The sequence below is a fragment of the Camelus dromedarius genome, chromosome 17 (assembly GCF_036321535.1).
Source record: "Camelus dromedarius isolate mCamDro1 chromosome 17, mCamDro1.pat, whole genome shotgun sequence".
NCBI lineage: Eukaryota > Metazoa > Chordata > Mammalia > Artiodactyla > Camelidae > Camelus > Camelus dromedarius.
Window position 1 is genome coordinate 29,425,438 of NC_087452.1, and position 22,824 is coordinate 29,448,261.

Here is a 22,824-nt window from a genome sequence, read left to right on the forward strand (position 1 = left end):
TGTGAAGTCTGCAGGCCTGGGCCTCCCTAAAATTCCTTCTTTGCCCCCCACCCTTCTGTTGCCATGCTTTGAGCCTTTTGTACAAAATCTTGGGCATGTTATCCCTGTCTGGGAGGCTCAGAACTTTATTTAAAGTTTTTTATTCTTTGGGAGAAAAAAAAAATGAGGCTCATGTTAATAGACTAAACCAAGAATCTAAACTGAAAGCAGAGGCCATGTAAACAAAACCCTTTTATGTGGTGGCTCCAAATGAGTTTACATTAACAAAAACAGGACAAGTAAATAAGTGAGGTTTACAAATATAAACTGCAAAGTTGCTGAAGTGTGAGATAAATTGTCTAAGGCCCTTCTGTTTAAATTCTATGGCCTGGCATTTCTCCTTTTGATTTTCTATCAGAGGGAATCTGGAGTGGAGAGAATGTTCTGTACAAAAGAAAAGAATGTCTCATAGTGGGGCCAACCAATGATCTGATTAGGGGACCTCCTGCAGGGACCTGCCAGGGTTGGGTCCTCCTCCCTTCCAGGGCACAGGGAGACACCTGGCTGGTGATAGCACCTGACTTCCCCCACCCAGTGGAAGGGACTCTTCAAAATACCTTGTTCTGCCAATGTGACCCCAGAGAGCGATGTTGTGGCAGGGGGGTGGGGTAGGGAGTGGACCTCGAGAGGGATGACAAGAAACATTCCATCAGATGTCATGGTCACTTGAGAGGGAATTTCCTCCCCTTATCCACCAAGAAGAATAGGGTGTGCCCAGCAGGTGGAATTAATTATGTAGACTAGCGTCCTTGCCAGCGGGATTGGTGACCTGGCATTCAACCACTCTCCCAGGGAAAAAATCTAAACATGGCATGAGATTTCATCTGGGTGGTTCTGAGACAGACAATTGGATGTGGAGGTGGGGGAAGGGGTCAAACCAGTACAAGTACTGTGGGAAGAAGGCAAAGAACAGAGAGAGGGTGGTAAGATGGCCTGTGTGCCGTGGTGTGCTAGTAAATGTTTACCAAACTGGCTCTTGGGGTTGTGGGGAGAGCCCTGATTTGTGGTGTTTCTGGATTTCCACGGTGTAAATACTTCCAGCAAGGGCCATTTCAAGTTATCAATGGGAAGTTTCTTGGCTCACAAAATTCTTGAAAATTTAACAATCAGCTTTCCCTCGCTGGTTCAGGAAGTAGATCTTAAAAGATTTAAAAAAGGGTGGTAGGCAAAGGGAGAGAGTAGTGTCTGAACCATTTTCCCAATCATTTAGAGTATTCTATTTTTTTTTAATAATACTTAGAATATTTGTTCAATGTCTGCCTGTTCTTTTAGACTCAATGGCTGGAACTCATTTCTCTGGGTTACTACCTACCTCAGTGCCTAGCACGTAGGAGGGGCCCAAAACATTCTTTGATTGGCCCAAAAGTCTGTTGAATGCTCTAATTAATAGTAAGAGTGCCTACTATGTGCAAGGCACTGGACTAAGTCCTTGACAGGAAGTACCTAATTCCATCTTCATAGTAGGCTTCTCAAATTATGCATCACATGGAGAGCTAATTACATATATGGTTACCCAGGCTGCACCCCAGATCTTGCCCAGGAATCTTCATTTCAACAAGCTTCCCAGATGGATTTTATACAAACTCAAATTTAGAACCACTTCCTGGTGGGGCAGAGCTTATTATTCATATTTTATAGATGAAGTAACTGAGGCTGGCAAGTTTCAGTAACCTCTCCAAGGCTGTACATTAGATAACTGGTACAAGAAAAGCTAGGTCCGCCAGATGTCAAAACTAACCAGTAGGCTAGATGGACTCCCCTACAGCAAAACTAAATAACTGAATGAATGAACGAGTGAGTGAGTGAATGAGTGAATAACGTATCTCCCCTCTGGATGTTTACTGTGGTGACAAAAGGTGACATCAAAAAAAAAAAAAGGTGACAGTCGATGCAGGGAGTCAATAGGGGTCAATTATATTAATTTTGGGGCAAGGTGATGAGGCCATATAGAAACAGAATATAGAAAATAAGACATTGTGGTAATGATCCACTGCTTAGCTATGTATCAGGCACTCTCTGAGTTCTGCATCACTGCTTCATTAAATCTGTATAACAGCTCAACAGGAGAAATGCTGTCATTCATGTTTCACAGAGTGTGATTCAGAAAGAGTAACTCATTGACTTTACCATTAGGAAGTGGAGTGGCTGAGGTTGGAACTCTAGTTTTTCTGGGTCTGTGCTCCCTGGCTTCTGATAAATCGGGGTTCAAACCTATTCACTGTGACTAGAGGGGAAGGTAAAAGCCACCCTGAGGGAAGGTGGAGACAAGTCTTAGGGAATGGGTTTCCTGCCAGTCCTAGTGAGGTGATCTTCAGCAATGGTTGAAAGAAACACGGTGGAGGACCACCAGATGTCATGACCACTGGAAAATGTGAGCCTGTGTCTGTCTGGTTCCTGGAAAATGTCACTGAGACTGGGGCATTCCCAGCGCTTGTGTGGACAGATGCTAACTGCTGGTGAAATGATTTTCTTATGGCTCTTCAGAAGTCCAGGTCCTGTATTTTGTCTGATTTCATGACCATGTACATACAGGTTGAAGGAGGCTTAGAGCATCTCTTCTGGGAACTGAGGCAATTTCTTGGACACAAAAATCATCAGTGGAAATTAAAAGTTTAGAATAAAAAGGAAATGCCTTCTGAAGAAAGTTCTCTGTCTTTTTTTCCTATGAGTGGGAAAGATGAAGAGGAAGACGACATTTTCCAGGAACCAACCTGGGTCTCACGCTGTCCCCAAATACAACTACTGCCAGTTAGACAGTGAAAACTTAACTCAATCTTTGGCGCCCTCACCCCTTCCTAATGGCACTGATGGCTGATGTGACTGGCATGTGGTTGTACAGTGACTTCTGCCAGCTCTCCTGGCATCCTGCAGGCAAATAAATGTGTGCTGGTTCACATCAGTATGTGCTTGTGCAGCCAAGTATCTATTTATTAGTAAACATGGTCTCAGAAAGACTCAAATTAGTACTCCCTTAATACTAAAACTGCTACTACTACTAACAGTAGTCTTCAGGCTATTGATATTGAGGATTGACTGTGCAGGGCCCCATGTTAAGCCCTTCTTGTGCACAATCGAATTCGGCCCTGGCCATTCACGTCTCCCTGAAGGGGTGTGATTATAACATGCACTTCGCAGATGAGGATGCTGAACATTGGGAGGTGAAGTAAATGAGTCAAGGTTGCTTAGTATGGAAGGGGTAGTACTGAGTTTCTCTATCTTGCACTTTAGTTTGAGCTAGAATGTCTCACTTTTGGTCCATGGCTTATTAATGGTGAGGCACATGCTTTGAGATATCCCTCAATCCCCACCATGATCTCCCACTAAGTCTATAAGCCCTGGATCTGAGTCAACAGAGGGGATGGGAGAGAAGGAATTAAGAAATCTATTGTCAAGGCATATAATCTCAGCAATGCTCCCTCCTGGAATCTCCCCAGGTGAGATCACACAGAGCCTGGCTGGCTGCCCAGGAACCACCTCTCTAATCAATCAGTTGATCAAACACATCTTCCACCCATGCCTACAAGACGGCGTCCAAGTGGAATGCATAGGGACCCATTCCTCCCCTCCAGCACGAGTCCTTTCCTTCTGCCACAGTGCCACCAACAATGAGATGGGGGGGGGGGGGAAATGCCAGTAACCTAACAGCCCTGCAGACAATTGGTCTGTGTCTCTTTGGCCTGAAGTTTCTATCTCTCAAGGGCCAGTGTGAAAAGAGTAGAAGAGATCATGATTTTGGATAATTCCACCTTCTTTCCAGCTTTGCAACCTTCACTACAAGGCCACTCATGCAGCCCAGTTAGAACAGCCTACCAGCGAAGTTAGAAAAGTAGTTTCCTTCTCTTAGGACCAGGATGGCTTCAGATGGGTGACTGGGCCCTTTAGAACCAGGCCTGTGTACAGCTCTCACCGCTGCCACCACCTCGTAACTATTCTCCTCTGTTGAACTTCTTTTAGTTCCATGGATGTACTCCTACTCCAGTCTCCTCAACCTCTGAGCCTTTGGCTGTAACATTTTCCCACCAGGACAGTGTCTTCCCATATCAAAACTGCACTCTCCACCCGACCCCTTTACTGGGTAAAACAAAGTCATCCTTTAGGACTGAAATGCGTTGTCCTTCCTACAGGAAACCTTGGCTGGCTACCACCTTCTCAAATACCCTTGCCTGGAGTAAATGTGCTCCCATCCCATCTTCTCAATTCCACTCTCCTTTTTCTTTTCTTTCTTTCTTTTTTTCTTTTAACTAAAATTGTAGGGCTTATCACACTGTTCAAATATTTGACCCTTTCCTGATGCTCCCTGACCTTTTTATTCTCACGAGTGTATCTATACAAATTTGTTTGGAAAAGTAGTCTCTACTTGAGAGGAATTCTTTCCTATAACCACACTGATGAGCTGACTATTTGGCCTTTCCTATGAGACCCCTACCCTACTGAGGGCAAACTACAGTTGTTTCTATCGTATGTGCAAACTGGATGGAGGAATATTTTTAAATGAAGGGCATAACTTGGGTTCCTGGGATGTAATTTGCTTTTTTGTTTATTTCCCAACCCCCTGAATTGTATGCGAACTTCAGTAAAGCTTTCTTACTTGTCCAAAGAGGGAAAAAAAAATCCCTAGAGAGATAGAGGAGATTGCAGATTCCATGTCTATCCTTCTCACTGTGTACTCACAGCACCTTCGGTGACCAATAGGTGACAGACAGCGTGTGTCGAAGGGAGGAGTGGGGCTGTGCGGGTAATGAGCCGTCTTCAGCATCACAGGCAGACATTTCGGCTCTGTGATCTTCCCTCCTCTGCAGGGAATATTTCTGCACCCACCAGCCACAGCAAAAACTCCTAAGCTGGTTATCATCAGGCTTGTATTTTCCAGTGCTGAGTTTCCCTCCCCATTCCTGCTGGAGGAAACTTACTTTCCCCTGGCTTTTCTCTCTACTCCTACACCAACGCTGCCTAACACCCACGTCGCCAACAGCCTCCCTCATAGCTGCCTTTCCCACTGTTCTTCAAATGCATCACTTTGGCAAAAGCAACGCTCCTTCCGGCCATCCTCAGATTTCCATCACGCCGAAGCTTGCCTTGCATATGTTACGGACACACAGAGTCATCAGGCACACCCTGGTCCCCTGCCTCAATCTTCACAAGTCTTTCACTGATGAACTGATGGACCACCCCAGAACCCTCTTGGATGATCTTGCTGCTGTCCCTATTCCCTGGGGAAGGATGACACAAAGAAGGCATTGTGCCAATCTTTGTCTGAATCAGTCCCTCCCACCATATTGCTGATGTTGCCATAAGGACCAGCTAAGAAATGTTTATATTAATTCAAATGCTCGTTGGGGGGGGGGTGCAAAACCAAACAACACACGCTGTGGAAAAGTTGCAGGTGTGCTGCGTGAAGAGGATTAACTCTGCTGTGTACAGCCTTGTTTCTGTGGTGACCACATGTGCTGCTCTCCTTAGAAATGCCTGGGTTTGGTTTGATTTGCTGGGCTGTTTGTCAACATGTGGGCCTCTTCTGGAAAGGTCAGTGTGGTCAGTGTGGCCATCCTTCCGTCTGTCTTTGGCCTCTGTTTCTCTCTCTGACTCTCCCTCTCCCTCTCTTTGTCTCTCTGTCTGTCTCTCTCACACACATATATATTTTAAGGGCACTTTCATGCTCTTAGGGGAGACATAAGGCACCTTATACAAGGAGGAAGTTGCATCTGAAAAGAGCTTGCTGGGCGCTCCTTGTTGCACCAGAGAGTTAATTGAGTCCAAGTGGACAAATATCTGAGCTCAGCTCTGGGCCAAGGCATTCTGGCAGAGTCATCTGAGGAGCGCATGAGATTCTCCTCCACTGGTGCATGACAGCTGAAGTGTGGTCCCCCAGGAGCTGGGACCACCTCTGGGCAAATCTGCTCACTCGTTACACAGGCTGTTGCCCCAAATGCCCCTGCCAAGGCTTGGTTCCTGCCAAGGGACCCTGCACAGACGTGTCCCACCGATGAGCATTTGGTCTCCTTTATGAGTGTGTTCCTCGTGTCTGCTCATCTGGTTCACACGCAGTGCACCTTGAGAGCCTGGTGCCTGAGCGTGCCTGTGTGTGTGCGGGTCCCCCTGTTAGTGTGTCACTGGCCTGCTTTGGCTTGAACAGCTTTGTAATGTGGCAAGTCTTACCCTAGACAGGTGTAAAAACTTGTTCTTGGCTAAACTGTTTTTCCTTTAAACTGGGATGGCCCCTCTGAAGTTGGTGAGACTGGGAAAGGGGCCCCAGTGTCCCCAGAGCTGGGGTAAGGACCTGCGGGCCCACTTCTCCACGAAGGGAACTTGCCCCACCACCTTCAGCCCTCCAACCTTTTGTGGGGGCAGGGGACCTTCAAAGAGCCTGTCAGCTTGTCCCAAAGTGTCCCTGTGCTGGGGCCTAAAAGCCTTAGCCTCTGTGGGCTGAGTGGTGGGCGATCGCCCCCCACAAAGGCCCACTATTCCCTCAAAAGCCCGCAGAACAGCAAGCGAGGGCAGAGCAAAGGCAGGCCGTCCGTAGGAAGATGAAAGCCCCTCCCTCGTCACCCCGACCGCACCTGCTGCCTTCACGCTGCGCCCGCTTGGAGAGGCTCAGTGCTTTGATGAAGCCAGTGGCACAAAGGACATTGTATAGGGCTCACCAAGGCAGACTGAGGGCCAAGACCCCTTCAACATGAGAGCCTGGGAATAGAAAAACGGAAACCGAGAAGCCCCTTTCAGTAGCTTGCCTCTCTCAGAGTAAGTCCTCAGAACCACGGAAAACATTTGAACCTCTCTTCCTGAGAAAGAAGGCCATGTCGCTTTATCCAGGCAGTGACGGATTTAGCCATCAAGCTCACAGGGGACTAGCGGAGGGGCAGGGCTAACCTTCAGAGCCGGCCCCCTGGGGCCCAGCCCGATCTCCGTCCCCCTATCTCATCTTCCCTGAGGCTAAACTGTTGAGTTCGGGACCTGAGTTCTGAGAGGTCGGTGGTTTCTGCTTTCATCTGGACACATGTCCTTTCCTCCCTCTCTGCTGACAGCCAGTGCGCGAGGCCAGGTCTCTAGGGAAGGCAGGAGGAGACAGCCTTGTTTACCTTGGATAAACACCATCAGCGTTGTCAGCATTGTTGTGTAAATGAGGTCCTTTCAGCATCTCCAAAGGTAGGTCTCGTCCTGTCCCTCATCTCTCCTGGAAGTGCTCGTTTTTTGTTTTGTTTTGTTTTTTAAAAAAACGACCCTGCTGGTCTCTATCTCTTGCATTCTTAGGAGTCACTAGCCTCCCTCTGTTCCAACCAAACCAATCTAAACCAGAGTGTGTTTAAACATCACCCAAGGAGCATTTGAAATGATCTCCAGGGTCCGCACACAGATTTTGATTCTGCACATGTGGCAGGACCTGGGAATCTCGAATCCGTGAGGCCCCGCAGGGCTTCCTGTGTAAGTGGTCACCAGGTCCCACTGGGCGGGTCAGTGCCCTCTCGCAACTCCGAAGCCAGGAGGACTGGGTTTGGTTGTGTCTGTGCTGCTCGGCAGCTGTGTGATCTTAGGAGGGTTGCTCAAATGATCTGAACATTCGTTTTCACTTCTAGAAGAATCCTGAAAAATCATAATAGCTCTCTTCAAGGACTGGCATGAGCGTTATACACGACTATGTATTAAGCCCTTAGCCTGGTACCCCGCACCTAGTACCTAGTGAATGCTGAGCACATGTCAGAGGCTGCTGCTAATAACCTAGCTGTAACTACATGGATGAGGAGCTCCTCTGATGACTTCCTCTCAGCCCGAGATCACCCGAGTTTGACAACCCACTCCCTCTTGTTCCGAGCTTCCCTTTATTTTCTTCTGCTTCTGTAGGCTCTTTACTGTCTCCCGTTCCTAAAAGAGCCTTGCTACTTGCTATTTTTCCCTGGGTTCCCTGTACATCTCTCTGCTCCATCTCTAAAAGGTTTATCACAGCTGTGTCTTCATTGAGCCCTTTCTAGAATGTAGATTGGCTCTCAGATGAAATTTTCACAAGGGGCACAAGCTTCTGTAATACACACACGGAACTATGAGCCTAACAACCTCTTGGCCTCCTTCACCAGAGACCAGGCCCGGGCCCTCGATTCAAAGATTGACTTCCCATTTCCCAGGCTTCTACCCCTTTCCTCCAACCCCCATCGCCTGCAGTGTCTGACTACGTCCACAGTTACCTAACCTAGGATGCAAACTGGAACAGCTTAAGAGACTTGATAACATCCCCAAATTCCAAAGCCGCGTGCGTGCCATTCCCCTTCAGCCTCACTCTGCCTGTCTGTTGGCTCTAGGGGGAGTGCCAGTTTCTTCATCTTAGGAAGAGGCCTGACAGCTGCTGTGGGTGGTCGCGCTGTCCAGGCCTCCAGCTGGTTGGGAAGGGACTCTCCTAGCCTCCAGCAGCTTCCCACAAGTGGGGATGGGGTCATTCAGGCCCACACACCCTCCCTCATTTTGTTCCTCTGTCCTTTGTTACTGGCACCTGTGCTCTTTCTTTCACCAAAATGCCAACATAAGTACCTGGGTTTCACCTTACCGGTAGAATGTTGTTTGCCCATTCAGACCAGCCCACTTGAGGGAAAGGGGTTTTTCTCAGATCTCAGACTCTCTAAGACTATTGCATTTGGAGATCCCAGATCCCAAAGAGTAGGGTTGATTTTTCTTGCTTTGCTCTCTGTGGTTTCAAGTCAACTTCCCCCACCTTCCATCCTTCTACCTCAGCCTTTCACATTCCATTCCATTACTGTCTTCACAGCCTTGTTACGGTCTTAAATGATCATGCTTTCATTTGTGTACTTGTTTATTGCTTCTCTTCCCACACAAAGCCGTGAGAACTTTTACCTCATCTGTTTTTGTTGCTGGTTGCTACACAGAGCTGGACAGGACAGGTGGCAGGCACTTATTCATTCACTTACTTACTAATTTTGAGTAAGTAAATGGATGAAGCAAGAAAGCAGGGCTAGAAATCTATGAATTCTCTGGCCAAATGCCGTGTTTAGTATCTTCACTGATATCCTAATATCCACCCCTACAGGGCTTTCATGCAGACAACCTCCCAGAATGAGCCATGGGGATACCAGAGTCGTCCCAGGTAGATGGTACCAACTTCACCCTAACAGAAGGAACAGTGTGTTCAGGGGCAGAACAGATGTGATTGGAGGAACACCAAGAACTATATCTCATCCTCAGAATAACCTCCCAACCTTCCTGGAAAGGTAAAATCCTTTCCACTCAGAGTGAGAGAAAACCTTATCAGGAAGAAACTTCACAGACTTGAATTTCCAGGGAGGGACAGGAGATGGAGAGCAGGTTGGAGAGTGGGATACCTTGGGGAGCCAGATTTTCAGAGCTCATGCATGGAAGAGGAGAGGGCAGCATGTTAAGGCTGGAAAAGTACCCCCAGTGTCGGGACGGCTCCTGGCACTTCATACACAGCTTGTGTGACAGAAGCCTCCCTTGCATGAGCTTGCTGACTGAAGTCTGAATTTACATTCCAGGCCAGCAAGAGGCCCAGAATCAGACCCTGGCTTGGATCCAGAAGCCAGTTTGGGCACAGGCTCTGACTGTGGGAAATGGGGCAAAGGGGAATCTTGGACATTGGCCTAAAGAACCTGAGGGATGGTGCTAGAATAAGTTCCAGGGATGGGTGAGGGCACAGGAACTACCTCGATACGCAAGGGTCAGCCACGGAGGTGTGGGCACTATCTCTCAGGGGCTGGGGAAGGTGGGAGGAGGCATTCCCCGAGGCCTAGGATGGAGGGGTCAGTTTATGGGGCGCCTGTGGCTTCGCCTGTGGGTGGAGAGGGAGTTGTTAAAAGTACTGAGCTGATTTGGACAAATAAAGATTTCTTTCTGAGGCTCCCTGTGTGTTCTTCTACCCCAGCAAGACCACCTCCCCTGGGTGAACCTCCTCCTTGCCCCACAGTGACTAGTGCACAGTTGTGAGTACAGAAAACACTTGGTGTAGAGATGGGCCCCGCACCATGGTCCTTTGCCCACGATTCATCCTCGGCCCCAGGGTCCACCTGTGACACTTTCCCAGGTGCTGAGATAAGTCACCTCAACACATTGGGCCGAGCAGGGTGGTTGTGAAAACTCCAAGGCGGTTTCAGCATTCAAAGGGAGACATATTCACAACTCACGCAGCCCTGAGAGCCACATTTTACAAGACAGCTGAGCAGCACTGAGAGGGGCCTCCGTGTTTCTCATATTTGGCCTCTCCCACACTCACCGTGGCCTGGTGGGCGGCTTTCACTTTAAAGCTAGAAAACATTCCAGCCCTTGCCCGTTAGTGTGACTCCTGATACGCCTCATAAACTATTCATAAAACAAAACGATTCCAGCCCGGGTTGCTTCCCGGTCTTCCTCCTCCCCTAGGTTTATTTTCCCCGGCCGGTTCTGCCCCCTCCACCTTCCTGGTTAACCCTCGGGGGCCTCACTTAACAAGGCAGAGCCAAAAGACGTGGGTGATGTGGATACAGCTCCCCACGTCTTCACAGGAAACCTCGGGCTCCTTTCCACCTCAGTCCTCTCGTCCCTCCCATGTGACCTTTGTCCTTCCACACTGACTCTGACTCATCCCCTGCCTCCTGTCCTTCAGCTTCAAGGGCATTTGGGATGCTTTTTAGCTGGATTGCTCTTTGCTGTGTCCCTTTGTCCCAGACGCAGAGGGCCTGGGAACGCCTGAGAAGGCAGTTGGCTATGTTGCCACAGGGTGTTCCAGGTTCCTCCTCCGCCCATGGATACAGGGTGTGACTTTTGGAGATGGGCTACTGGTGATGGTGGGACTAGAAATACAGATTGCATTCTCCATGTTCCATTCTCCCTTTCACCAACTGTGGCATGGTGAATGGGAAGCTTTGCAGCAGACCTGGGCTCAAAGCCTGGCTTGGCCACTTCCATGCTGGATGGCCTCCCTATGCCTTAGCTTCCTGTCCATCTACTCATCCATCTGTCCATTCATCCATCCAGTAATTAATGAGCACCTACTATGGGCCAGACTCTTGTTACAGGCACTGAAGATGTGGAAGGGATTAAGCTGATCAGTTTCTGTCCTCATGGAACTGACATCCTAATGAACTAGGAATAATAAGAGAACCTACCTCACAGGGAGTAAGTGTCAAGTATCTATAAGGCTGAGCTGTCTGAAATTGCCTTTTTTTGTGGGACAAAGCTATCTGAGTAGCAGCCATTTTCTATGAATCAAGCCAACAGTAAAGTGCCTAGTGCATAGTGGGTCCTCAATGGAAGAGCCAGAAATGAACATCTTATGCACCCGGGAGTGACGTTCTTAATGAGAACAAAACTTCATTCTCAATGTCTAGTTCATTTGATGAAAAATGCAGTTAAAATCAGGTATTATTTACAGCTCATGTTTTTAAACTAAGTGTTATGAGCCCATGAAGTCTTGAGAAGCAGCTGACAGGAAGTAGCTTGTTGAGTTTTGCTGCGTTTTAAAGCTCCCGTCCGCCAGACCGTATGACCAATAGTTCCAAATATGCTGATCCTTTTCTTGAATAAATCAGCAGAGCTTAAAACAGACTTTGCATTATTCAAAGCATCCGTAGGGAAGGGCAGGTGAGGAGGAAGACCCTGTGTTAAACATTTATGTCTCACCGCTGAATCACAAATGTTACCCATCTTTACTAAACCCTCTCCAAATGGTTGAAATAAATTTCATACAACGAGTCTATTTTTTCCCCCTCCAGAAAATATACAAAAGCAGGTGTCTAGACTTCCTGGTGTGTAAAAAAAAAAACCCTCAGTTTTTAATGTTTACTTGTTTTCAGGTGCAGTTAGAATTGTTAAGAAAACATTGATGAAGCTTCCCAGGGATTCACATCGCTGTGGTATGTGGTTTTCCAGGGCTTTAAGACCAACTGCTACTCCTATGACTCAGTGATGACCTGGCTTTGAGTCCTGACTCTCATGTTTTCTCACATCTTCTTCCTTGGGAAAGTTCTCTTTACCTCTGAGCCCCAGTTTCTTCATTTGTAAACTGAACATATTGATGGCACCCACTGCTGGAGTGGCTTTGAAGAACGAGCGGAAGAGTGACTGTGCCATCCTTGTGGAAGTGACGGGCGCACGTTGGGCAACCAACTACTGTTCTCACCACCTCCAGTTCTCTCTAATAACAGTACCAGTGATACTAACCTTGCTATTACTGGGGGGAAGTTTGGGGGGCATCCATACCTTTCATCCAGACTCCATTCTTCTTCTGTTTTGCCAAGTTTCATTTTCTGCCATTCTCCATTCAGCTCGAACCCTTGAATGGACTGTACAAACTTCCCTGCCTTCTGGGCTCCATTTGACGTGGGGCAATGAGATACGACATGGTATGAAGCGGAAGTCTGAAAGACATCGAAAGCATTTCTAGGTGGGACTAGGTTTCGTTAGAAAAGCATCTTGCGTTTAAATTTCTGTTGCCACAGCTCAGAAGGACTTTTGAGATCATCCCTCTAGTTTGTGTGTGTAAAGAGGACACAAAGAGGAGAAATCATTTAATATAGAAAACAAATTCAACCTCCTCCCCGCCTTCTTGAGAGGTCACCACTGATTACTATGATGTCGTACAAACAACAGTAAATATTTTTAAAAGAGTTATTTAAATATTTACTGGGCGTCTATCGCAGGTGGGGCATCTATATCTATATCATCTAAATCTAAATATAACCAACACTTTAAATTCTTAGTATCAGTAGAAATGGAAAGGTTTTTCTAAACAATCAGTAACATCTTTTGTCGGGAAAAATGGGTTCTATATATGTAAAAGCACTTCAGAGCCCCCTTTCTTTTGCTTGGCACAAATTAGGGACTGAGTTGGTTACATGGCCCTTTGGCTACCTGTGAAGTTGAAAGCTCTTTCTTAGAAATTTGACCCTCACCTCTCTTTCCACCCCAGTCTCTCCTTGCACCTCAGCCTCTCCTCCACTACACTCTGGAAGCCTCCATTGCTGCCATGCTTCCCAGAGGCATCTGCTTCAGCATTCTCCCACTGAAAAGATTAGGCAGACGCTTCTCTGAGAGTCTCACTCTCTGCTGGCATTTGAACTGTCCTTAAGAACCCACTTGGCTGATGTCCTCTCCTGCATGGACCTCCTGGATCCAACTGGAAGCAGGAAGCATCTTAGGGCCCATTTGGCACTGAAGAGAAACACATGTGGTAGGAATAACTAGATTTCCATGTCTGTGTAGGATGTTTCCAGAAAGTCCCTTTCTGCTCACTGGCCAGTAGAAGTGCTGGATATTGGGGAAGTCAGGGTGTTGTGGCCAGGAGAATTTTTGTCTCTGGACAAAATGCTTCTGGGTTATGGTTGATAGTGTTTATGCAAGTTGGTGACAGGTCATTCACTCCATTAGATCTTGAAGGGTCTGCTTATCAGGCAGTTAGAAGTTTCTAAGGGAGTCAGGAGAATTTATTCCTTTATCATAAAAAATTTATCAATCATCTTTCTTGCATTAATTTTTATGATAATAAACAAAATAGATATATAATTTCTGCTTTTAAAGAGTTTAGACATTAGAGCTATCCTATCTAATATGATAGCCAGTAACTGCAGGTGCCTGTTTAAATTGAAACTAATCCAAATTGAATAAAATTTAAAACTCTGTCCCTCAGCCACATTTGCCCCGTTTCATGTATTCAATAGCTACATGGAACTAGTGACTGCCAGGTGGACAATACAGAGGTAGAACATTCCCGTCACTGTAAAAATTCTATTGGACAGCAGTGTTCTGATGTACAGATAAGTAAAAACCAATTACAGAACAGTATATTAAATGCTATAATGAGAGAAATGCTGGCAGCCATGGGAACCCGTTGGGACACTATCATTTTCAGAATCCCTTTGTTGTAAATGGTAGAAAACCAACTATCATTTGTTTTTTGACACTGTAATACTGTGCAACAAATCACCCCAAAATTCTATGATGTCAAACAATAAGTATTTCTTTAGCTCAAGAATCTATGGGTCAGAAACGTACACTAGGCTTAACTGGGTGATTGTTCTGGTCTTGGCTGACTCACTTGTGTTGTGGTCAGGTGGCTATTGGTTAGGGCCACACTGACAACCAGGTCAGGCGTGCCTCATCCTCCAGCAGTATAGCTTGGACATGTTCTCACAGCAATAACAGAAGTGTAAGAGTGAACACATTCTAGCATGCAAGCCTCTGTATGTGCCTGCTACATTTCCAATGGCCAAGGCAGGTCACAAGGCCTGCCCAGATTTAAGGGCTAAGGAAACTGACTCTGCTTCTTTAGGCAGAGAAATTGAAAATTCACATGGTAAAGTTATGTTATATAGGAAGGAGAATTAAATTAGAGATAGTAATGGATTAATCTACTATGTCCCTTCAAACTTGCTTAATTTTTAGAAAGTCATTTATTGCCCTATAAAATTCAAAAGACTAAGAGTAGACTAACTTCAGTCCTGACTGGATGCAGGTGATCAAATAAAATGGTTTGTAATTTATAATAATCCCTCACCCTTGCTTACCCTTACTGATTTCTTTCTCAAGCAATCTGTCCTCAAGTGATGCCAAAGATGATCCCAAACAGGTTTAGACTCATTCCACCAGCTCTACAATCCATATAAAAAGTCCTAGGCTTGATCTCAGTGGCCTGGCTTGGGTCATGTGCCAATCTATGAACTAGTCACTGCAGCCTGGGGGCTGAATGCTCGTACTGGCCAGATGAGTGCAGATCCTTGGAGGCTGAGGTAGGAAAGGATAGATGGAGACCAGAGGAAAGATAGTTTTCTCAAGGAGAACTGGCAAGTTCTTTTCAGAAAAGGGGTAACAGACACCAGGAATGGAGATGAAGGATTTATCTTTTTTATACATTCTTTTTAAAACTGAAGTATAGTTGATGTACAGCATTATGTTACTTTCAGGTGTACAACATATTGATTCAACATTGAAACGCATTATGAAATGGCCAACACAGTAAGTCTAGCAACCATTTGTTACCATACAAAGTTATTACAGTATAATCAACTATATTCCTTATGCTGTATAGTACCTCCTGTGACTTATTTATTTTATAACTGGAAGTTTGTACCCCTTAATCCCTTTCATCTAAACTGCCCAACCACCGCAGAACCTCCCCTCTGGTAATCATCAGTCTTCCTCTATCCATGAGTCTGTTTCTGTTTTGTTTTATTTGTTTTGTTTCTTAGACTCCACATATAAGCAGATAAATACAGTATTTGTCATTCTCTGACTTACGTCACTTAATATAGTAATGTCTAGATCCATCCATGCTGTCACAAATGGCTAGACTTTGTTCTTTTTACTGCTGAGTAATGTTTCATTGTGTGTGTGTGTGTATGTATATATGTATATGTATATGTGTGTGTGTGTGTATCTATATATTTATATATCTATATATATATATCTTCTTTATCCATTAATCTGTGAATAGGCACTTAGGCTGTTTCCACATCTTGGCTGTTGTAAATAACAAACATAAGGGTGCACATATCTTTTCAAATTAGTGTTTTTGTTTTCTTTGGGTAAATACCCAGAAGTGGAATTGCTCGGTTCTATGGTATTCTATTTTTAATTTTTTGAGGAACCTCCAAACTGTTTTCTATAGTCGATACACCAACTTATATTCTCACCAACAGTGCATGAGGGTTCCCTTTTCTCCACATCCTCACCAACATTCGTTATTTGTGTTCTTTTTGATAATAACCATTCTGACAGGTATGAGGTGGGCAACGTATAGTCACTGCCTAAGATAGATAACTGACAAGAGTGGCTGTGTTTAACTTTGTGTTACACATATCATTTTTAATCATCACAATAATTCACTGTGTGGTAGAGACAATTATTCCTATTTTACATATAGGGAAACAGAGACTCAGCAAAAAGTTTGCACTGTTGCAAGTTGCACAAGGGGGACTTGAACCCAGGTTTCTTCAACTCCTGATCCGTGCGCTCTCCAGGTGCAATACTGCCTCTCACTGAGTGAGCCAACATGGACCCCACCCCTGGCCAGTGGTCCTTCTGCCACCTGTCACCTGGCTCCACGTCTGACTTCCTTTTCCTCTCATACTCCACGCTCACCTTCTCAGAAGAGAAATATGGGTCCTGGAGTGTTCTGGAATTTAGAAAAGGCCACCATGCTAGCCTTTTATCAGCAGCAGCATCATGCGGAAGGACCGCACGCTGGTCTGAACCCAAAGGCAATTTCTCTGTCTCCCCTAGTGACTACCATACAGCAGGTCCTTGTAAACGTTTATACACTGAAATGAACAAACCTGGCCCCAGACAGGCCCGCTGGTAAATCTTCACGGTGTGTTGGTTGACTTCCTGCAGTGTCTCAGGCACCATGGTAGGTGCCCCATCACCTGAATTTTCACTCAGGCCTTAATTTAAGTGCCATTTCTTTGAACAGTCCTCACTTCACCCTTATCACTCAATTCCTTCACCTTTCCTTATTTTTGTCAAAACTTAATATATTACATACTTTTTGTCTACGTGTTTATCTTATGTTTCCCTCTCAATGTCCCCACTCCTCCACACACTACAAAGTAAGTGCCAGAGGAGAAATTTCATCTCTCTATCCCAAATGCCTGGAGCAGTACACAGAAATAACAGGTGCTCAGTAAATATTTATTGAATGATCAGTTGGATTGTTTAGATTTTCTCTAAACCTATAATGTGGAACCTAGCGTCCTTTACTAAGCATTTATTATATGCTAGGTACTATGCATTTACTACATGCTACACACTAAGCCAATTTAGATAAATTTGGCTAATTTGTAGCTCATAATAACCATATGAAGATAGGAACTATTATGATATACATTTTACAGCTGAGGAAAATGAGACACTAAGGAATGTGTTCAAAGTCACACAGAAAGTAGCAGAGATGAGATAAACAGGCCTGTCCACATGGACTTTGGCTCCTGTTCCTGAAAGCTTCTGGTCTTATGGGCCAAATATAGCCAGCTGAATAGCAAAGGAGGTTCCTGTTGCTGGTTTGTGGGCCGCCATCCTTCCTAATGTGTAGGGAGAAGACGGGTAAAGAGGAGTTCAGAGTTGTGATCATTTAAAGACATCCCTGTGAGAGGCCCAAACCACAGGAATAGAATATGAAAGAGCGAGGGCAAGTACCTTCCAGGTACCATAAGAGAGAACCCTTGCAATGAGCTGGAGAGCTTGGAATCGACTTTGCCCTTTTCTTCCTGTAAATTTGGGCCAGGTTCCCCACATGTCTAAGCTTCAGTTTCCTCATCTATACAGTGCAGTATAATAATCCCTGCTACGTGATAATCACTCAGTATCAGTCCTTATTTTCAATGTCAATACATTATTTTAGCTATTTATACTGTCAATATTAGAGCTACAATACTAATAAGGGGCACTGGACAAGAGAGAAAATTAAATTCTCATTTTGGCCCTGGGACTCTATGCCAACATGGAGTCTCTTGAAGCCTCAGAGGCTTTGTCTGAGATCTGAGCTAATCGGCACCTGCTATGTAGGCCAACTCTGCAGAATTCAGCATTAGAAGGAGCCAAAGGGTCTTTGATGAGGGCGGAGGGTGATACATGTGGAAAGTTTGTCCTTTGAACTGTAGTTGACCAGTGCGATGGGGAGAAGGCAAGGGAGGGCAGGGCCTGGAAGCTCTTTGCCTTGGCAGACATGCCCTTGGCTGCTTTGGAACCTGTAGGGATCTGTCCCACTGGAAGGGTTCAGGTGATGGTTGTGTGTGTCAGGGAGCATTGCGTGAGGGGAGTGACTTTAATTTTGGGGTCACTGGTACAACCAGTGGGGACTGAGAGGCTGCCTGCTGGACATAGGTTATTTGTGTCCTGGCAGTTCTGGGCCTGGTTTGAGAAGGCAAACGACAGATGAGCCTTTGGACAAATTCTGAAAGAGCTTCTCATTGGGAAGATGCCATGGAGTACAGCTGGCACCAACAGTGCAGAATTCTTCTTTAACATCCAGTGGACCTCATGTTCAAAATAGTAATTGAAATGTATGCTGTTTATTACACTTGCATATGTTTGTAATCAAGGTACAACTCTCGTGGATGAGAAGCAAAAAGCTATAATTTGCTGCTTAGCTTCATAGCTGTCGTACATTCATTTAAATAGCTTTATTTATCTTCTTCTCCATAAAGAACCTTCCATATTGCAAATTTATTGAATGGTTAATGGCCTAAAAGTATGGGGTTCATTACAGAGCGATGTATTTATTGCAGTGTTAATTAAATAAAAGCATTGTAATCTTTCCAAATTGAACAATTATGTTCATTTAAACATTTTAAACAGAAAAATCTTTTATATACTAATTGAGTTGCATAATGAAAAGCATGTGTAATGGAAATTTAAATCAAAACAAATACTGAAATAATTTGAACAATTTTTTTAACAATATAAAATGTCTACCTCCATCTTTATTAGAGATACTCTAACGGCCAGCTTGCTTTCAGAACCCGTGACCCCTGAGCAGAGTATACGGTTTCAGAGCCCATCGGCCACCCTCACATACCAGCTGGCCAGCCCTTCGACATCAAAGCTCTGGTTGGCTACCAGCCGCAGCCCCTGACACTGGCTGTTAGCCTGGATCCTGACAGGCTGGCTTGAGGCCTGTAGGCTGAGCTGACAGCCTTCTCTGCAGCATCTGATGAATGGTTTCTGGCAATGGACAGCTAGGTTCTGACCGCCTATGAGAGCAGGACCCTATCTACAAAATGTACACTGTCTCTCCCGGCTTGCTTGGGGTCGGGGCTTCAGAAGCGCCTGGTGCTGCTGCGTTTTTACACCCAAGAGGGGTCTTTGTTTGCTCTTGGATTTCCCACTCCCACCCCACCTCTGTCAGGCTGTGAGGAGTTGGTGACAAAAATGGTGCCATCGTCAGCATTAAAGGGATTAGCCTAATTCATGCACTCCAGTAAAGATTTTTCGCTGCCTACACTTTGTGGCTCTATTCCTGCTTCAGTTATTTAGGGCGAAATCTTAATGTAACACTGGGATGATAGGAAGGGGTGTGGAGAGCAAACAACAGGCACATTTTTCAACTAGATACTCATTTCCTGGTTCCACAGGATTTATGTGGGATCCTTGGTTTGCCCACGTCTTATTCTCCTGTTTTGAAACGGTCCTTAGTTTAGCTAGACTCCATTAATACTATGTCTTGGATACATGGCAAAATTCTAGAGGGTTGCCTTCCATCTTCTGACACCTAGAGTTTGCTGGGATTATCGAGGGGCTTAAGACTAAATCACAGTGCTAAAACCCTCAATTATTAAAAGGTAGAAAGAGTAAGTTGCTTTGGAAGCAAATTCCTGCTTGCCTTATCCTTAGGATAAAGTTTAGAAACAGTAATATCTAATAATAATCCTCGTACTGATGAAATATATTAATAAAAAAGGCTTATGGCAGCGTAAATGAAAAAATATATATACTCTACTTAGGCATGTGATTCAGGCTCATTTTTCCTCCTTCCCATTCATGAAAACTTGCCCAGAGTATCACTCAAGCTGAAAGGATTTAAGTAGATCCCAAAAGAACAGAGAAAAATTCATAAGGTCAACTCAGTGTGGCCAAGGTTATAGGAGTGAGGATGACTGAAGACAGGTGAGTATCCAACAGTCAAAACTTGGCTAAGAGAATCTCAAGGTTGGATTCTGTTCCTTAAGAGAGTCTAGTCACTGGGTTTGACTTAACAGATGGAAAGAAAGAGGTCATTCGAAGAGGAGTCATGGCCCTTGGTTCCCTTTTTAAGTAAGGGTCAGCCAGGTTCTAACTTCCGGTATAATCTTGAGGGATGGAGTGGGGTCTGTGCCACTGACTGGTGGGGGCATTGGCACTTTCATAAAAGGTTTCTATTCCTTGATTGCCTCCTCTTGTGCCTCTCACAGATGAACTGCTGATGCTTCAAGCTCATTTTGTACTTTTTTTCATATATTTTGGTCACATTCCTAACAATCACTGAAAGGAACCATTTTGCAAAAGGTGATCGAGAACCAGCTCCAGATTGAGGATGGTTTAGACAGAAGGTCCTGAGATATTTACTGAGAGTTGGACACATACTTTATTCCCAGTAGCATCCCCATTTCAGCTATGAGGTTATGCCTGGAATTTGCAGAAAAAGCCCTCAGGGGCTTAATGGCTTTCTGAGGAGTAAAACAATTTATAATGATAATAATAACAACAACAATAACAATTTACCTAAGATCAGATAGCTAGTAAATGGCAAATTGGGATTTGTGCTTGGGTAGTTTAGCTCCAAAGTTCCCAGCCTTTACTATTCTATACTAGTTCCGTATCATGCTAGTTATCTGAACACCAACTCTGTTCTGAAGTTATTATTATAGATGATGCTGATGACAACATGAACAGCTCCTTATGGACCTACAGGATGTCATCCTCTACACATTCTGACATGCATTATCTCATGGTGGTCTGAAAACAATTCAGTTTGACATTTGTGTTGTTATTTAATGAATGGGCACACTTAGGCTTGGGAAAGTTACTAGATTTATTCCCAGGTCATATAACCAATCAGTGGTTGATTCAAGCCTGGATCTGAGACTCATAATGTGTGTAATTTCCCCCCTACCATGCCTACCTCCTCTCCTCACCTTTAAAGGAGAGAAATGACTGATTTAGTAAAAATGAAACCCCCACTGGGAAAATTCATTGGTCACAGCTACATAAGAGGAAATGTTTTTCATCCAAACAGAACGAGTGTATGGACTGTTTGCGTTCAGGATTTCCAGAGTCAGGGCAGCCCTCTATCGACAAGAATAATTGGAATATGACCATATGGTTTTGAGAAACAATACATATGCTGGTTCCTTATGATCATAGTCACATGCAGTGTGCACTGCTCTGTCTATCCAGCTCAGGGACAGAGTGGGAAAAACCACCTTCTAAGGCTAAGGATATCCATTGCTCAGTCACTCAACACTTTTCTCGAGCTCTCGCTAAGTGCCAGGCCCTGCTCAAGGTGGTGTTGACACCAGGGTGATCAAGATTTAAAAAAATGGCCTCTTGAAGTTTATATTCCAGTTAGTGGGACAGACTCCAAAACAACCAGTATAGAAAAGGACCATAAAGAAAACTAAAGCAAAGGAATACCAGCCACCTCCAATGAAGCCACTCTGGCACAGATACACTTCCTCTTTCACCCTCAACATTTCCATCTTGAAAATAGGAGCAGTAATCCCTGTTTGGTTTTAGCGTTGTGGATAGTCTTTGTGCCAGGCTATGTGCTGGCTGTTTGGGATAAAACAGACAAGAGCCTGTTGTACCTGGACTTCCAGCTTTGGGTGGAAATAATAATAAATGATTAGTAGAGAAAATAATTATAGAATGCGTTAAATCTATGGAATAGAAGTCGGCAAACCTTTCCTTTAAAGGGCCAGGTGGTAAATATTTTTGGCTTTTGGGGCCGTATGGTCTCTGTCATAACTACTCAACTCTGCCATTGTAGCTAGAAAGCAACCACAGACTATGCATAAGTGAACAGGCATGGCTGTGTTCCAATAAAACGTTATTTACAAAAGCAGATGGCCTACCAGATTTGATCCTCGTGCCATGACTTGCTGACCCTACTCTAGAGGGGAACTAGGCGGGCATGACTCAAGAGAGTCTCCTGGGAGATGTTCTCTGTGGAGGTTGCCATTTAAATGGAGTGCTAAGAGAGGAGACGTTGGTCGTGAGAGAGAACATTCCAGGCAGAGGAACAGCAAACACAAAGATGCTGAGGTGGGAAAGAGAAAAAGTCCTGGCTGAAGGCTGAGTGACAGGTGTGCCGCAGGTGTGGGAGGAAGAGGGGTGTGAAGCGGCTGAAGAGATAGTGAGGACTCAAGAACAGGGAGCCTGACAGGCCTGACCTCAAAGGCAGAGCCCTCTCATCTGTCTACATAGATGGGGAGATGGCATATGAACATCTCCTAGAGGAAGGGTCCACTTGACCCAGAGAAGCCAATCTGTCCGTCTGTGGTTGGAGGGGGCATCTCCCTTCCTGAGAGGGTGATGATGGGGAAGAGTACACCCAGGGTCATTGGCATGAAGCTGATTTCACCCACAAATCCTTGTAAAACCTCAATCAGTGTTTTGGCTTCATTTCCCTTCAATGATGGCTGTTATTCAGAACTGATAATTGTGCACAGGTTTTATTACCCAGGATGGGGAAACCTTAGTAGTTTACAAGCTCAGCTCAGATAAGTAGTTTAATATTTGGTTGCTTAACCTTCCCTTACAAGCCAAGAAGATACCTTCCCATCTTTTTTAGAGGCCAAGTGATGAGCTACAAATCCCCCTGGCCATGGACACATAACATGGCCATTCTAGTTTTACTGCAGAGCCGCAGTATGTTTTCTACTGCATTAGTTACCTTGAATGTTTCTCTAAGACACCACATGGTGTCTTGCCAACCTCATGCACGCTCTTCCCTCTGAGCTTGCCCTTCTACAGACAGCTTCGTACTGTGGGGAAATATTTCCAATCACTGGATCACTGGGATGGTGGTTGTCAGAGCAACAGAAAAGGTTTCAGAGCCTCTAAGAACTTCATTTTCTCCCTGGACGTTGCCAAGATCTTGCCTTTCTGCCTTTATGGGATTTCAGGGGAGAGTGAAGATGCACTCAGCAAACATTTTCCAACCTCACGTGTCCCATGACCGTGACAGCTGCCTTCTGTTGCCTGGGTATATTTTTTCTGGATTGGATAAAATTTTGAAGAAAGATTTCTGCTTTTATTTCCGGAAATTTTGTGCGTCATTGTAAATCATATGTAATTATGTGTATAAGAACCAAAAAAAGAAAT

At 45.0% G+C, this 22,824-nt stretch overlaps 1 long non-coding RNA gene across 1 annotated transcript in view; it reads right to left on the reverse strand.

Moving 5' to 3' along the window:
• LOC105089782 (uncharacterized) overlaps positions 1 to 22,824 on the reverse strand; it is a 286,658-nt gene that overhangs the window by 101,439 nt on the left and 162,395 nt on the right. The window contains exon 8 of the long non-coding RNA XR_010384838.1: positions 12,229 to 12,386. This is a non-coding gene — a long non-coding RNA (uncharacterized LOC105089782). The remainder of the gene's footprint in view (positions 1 to 12,228; positions 12,387 to 22,824) is intronic.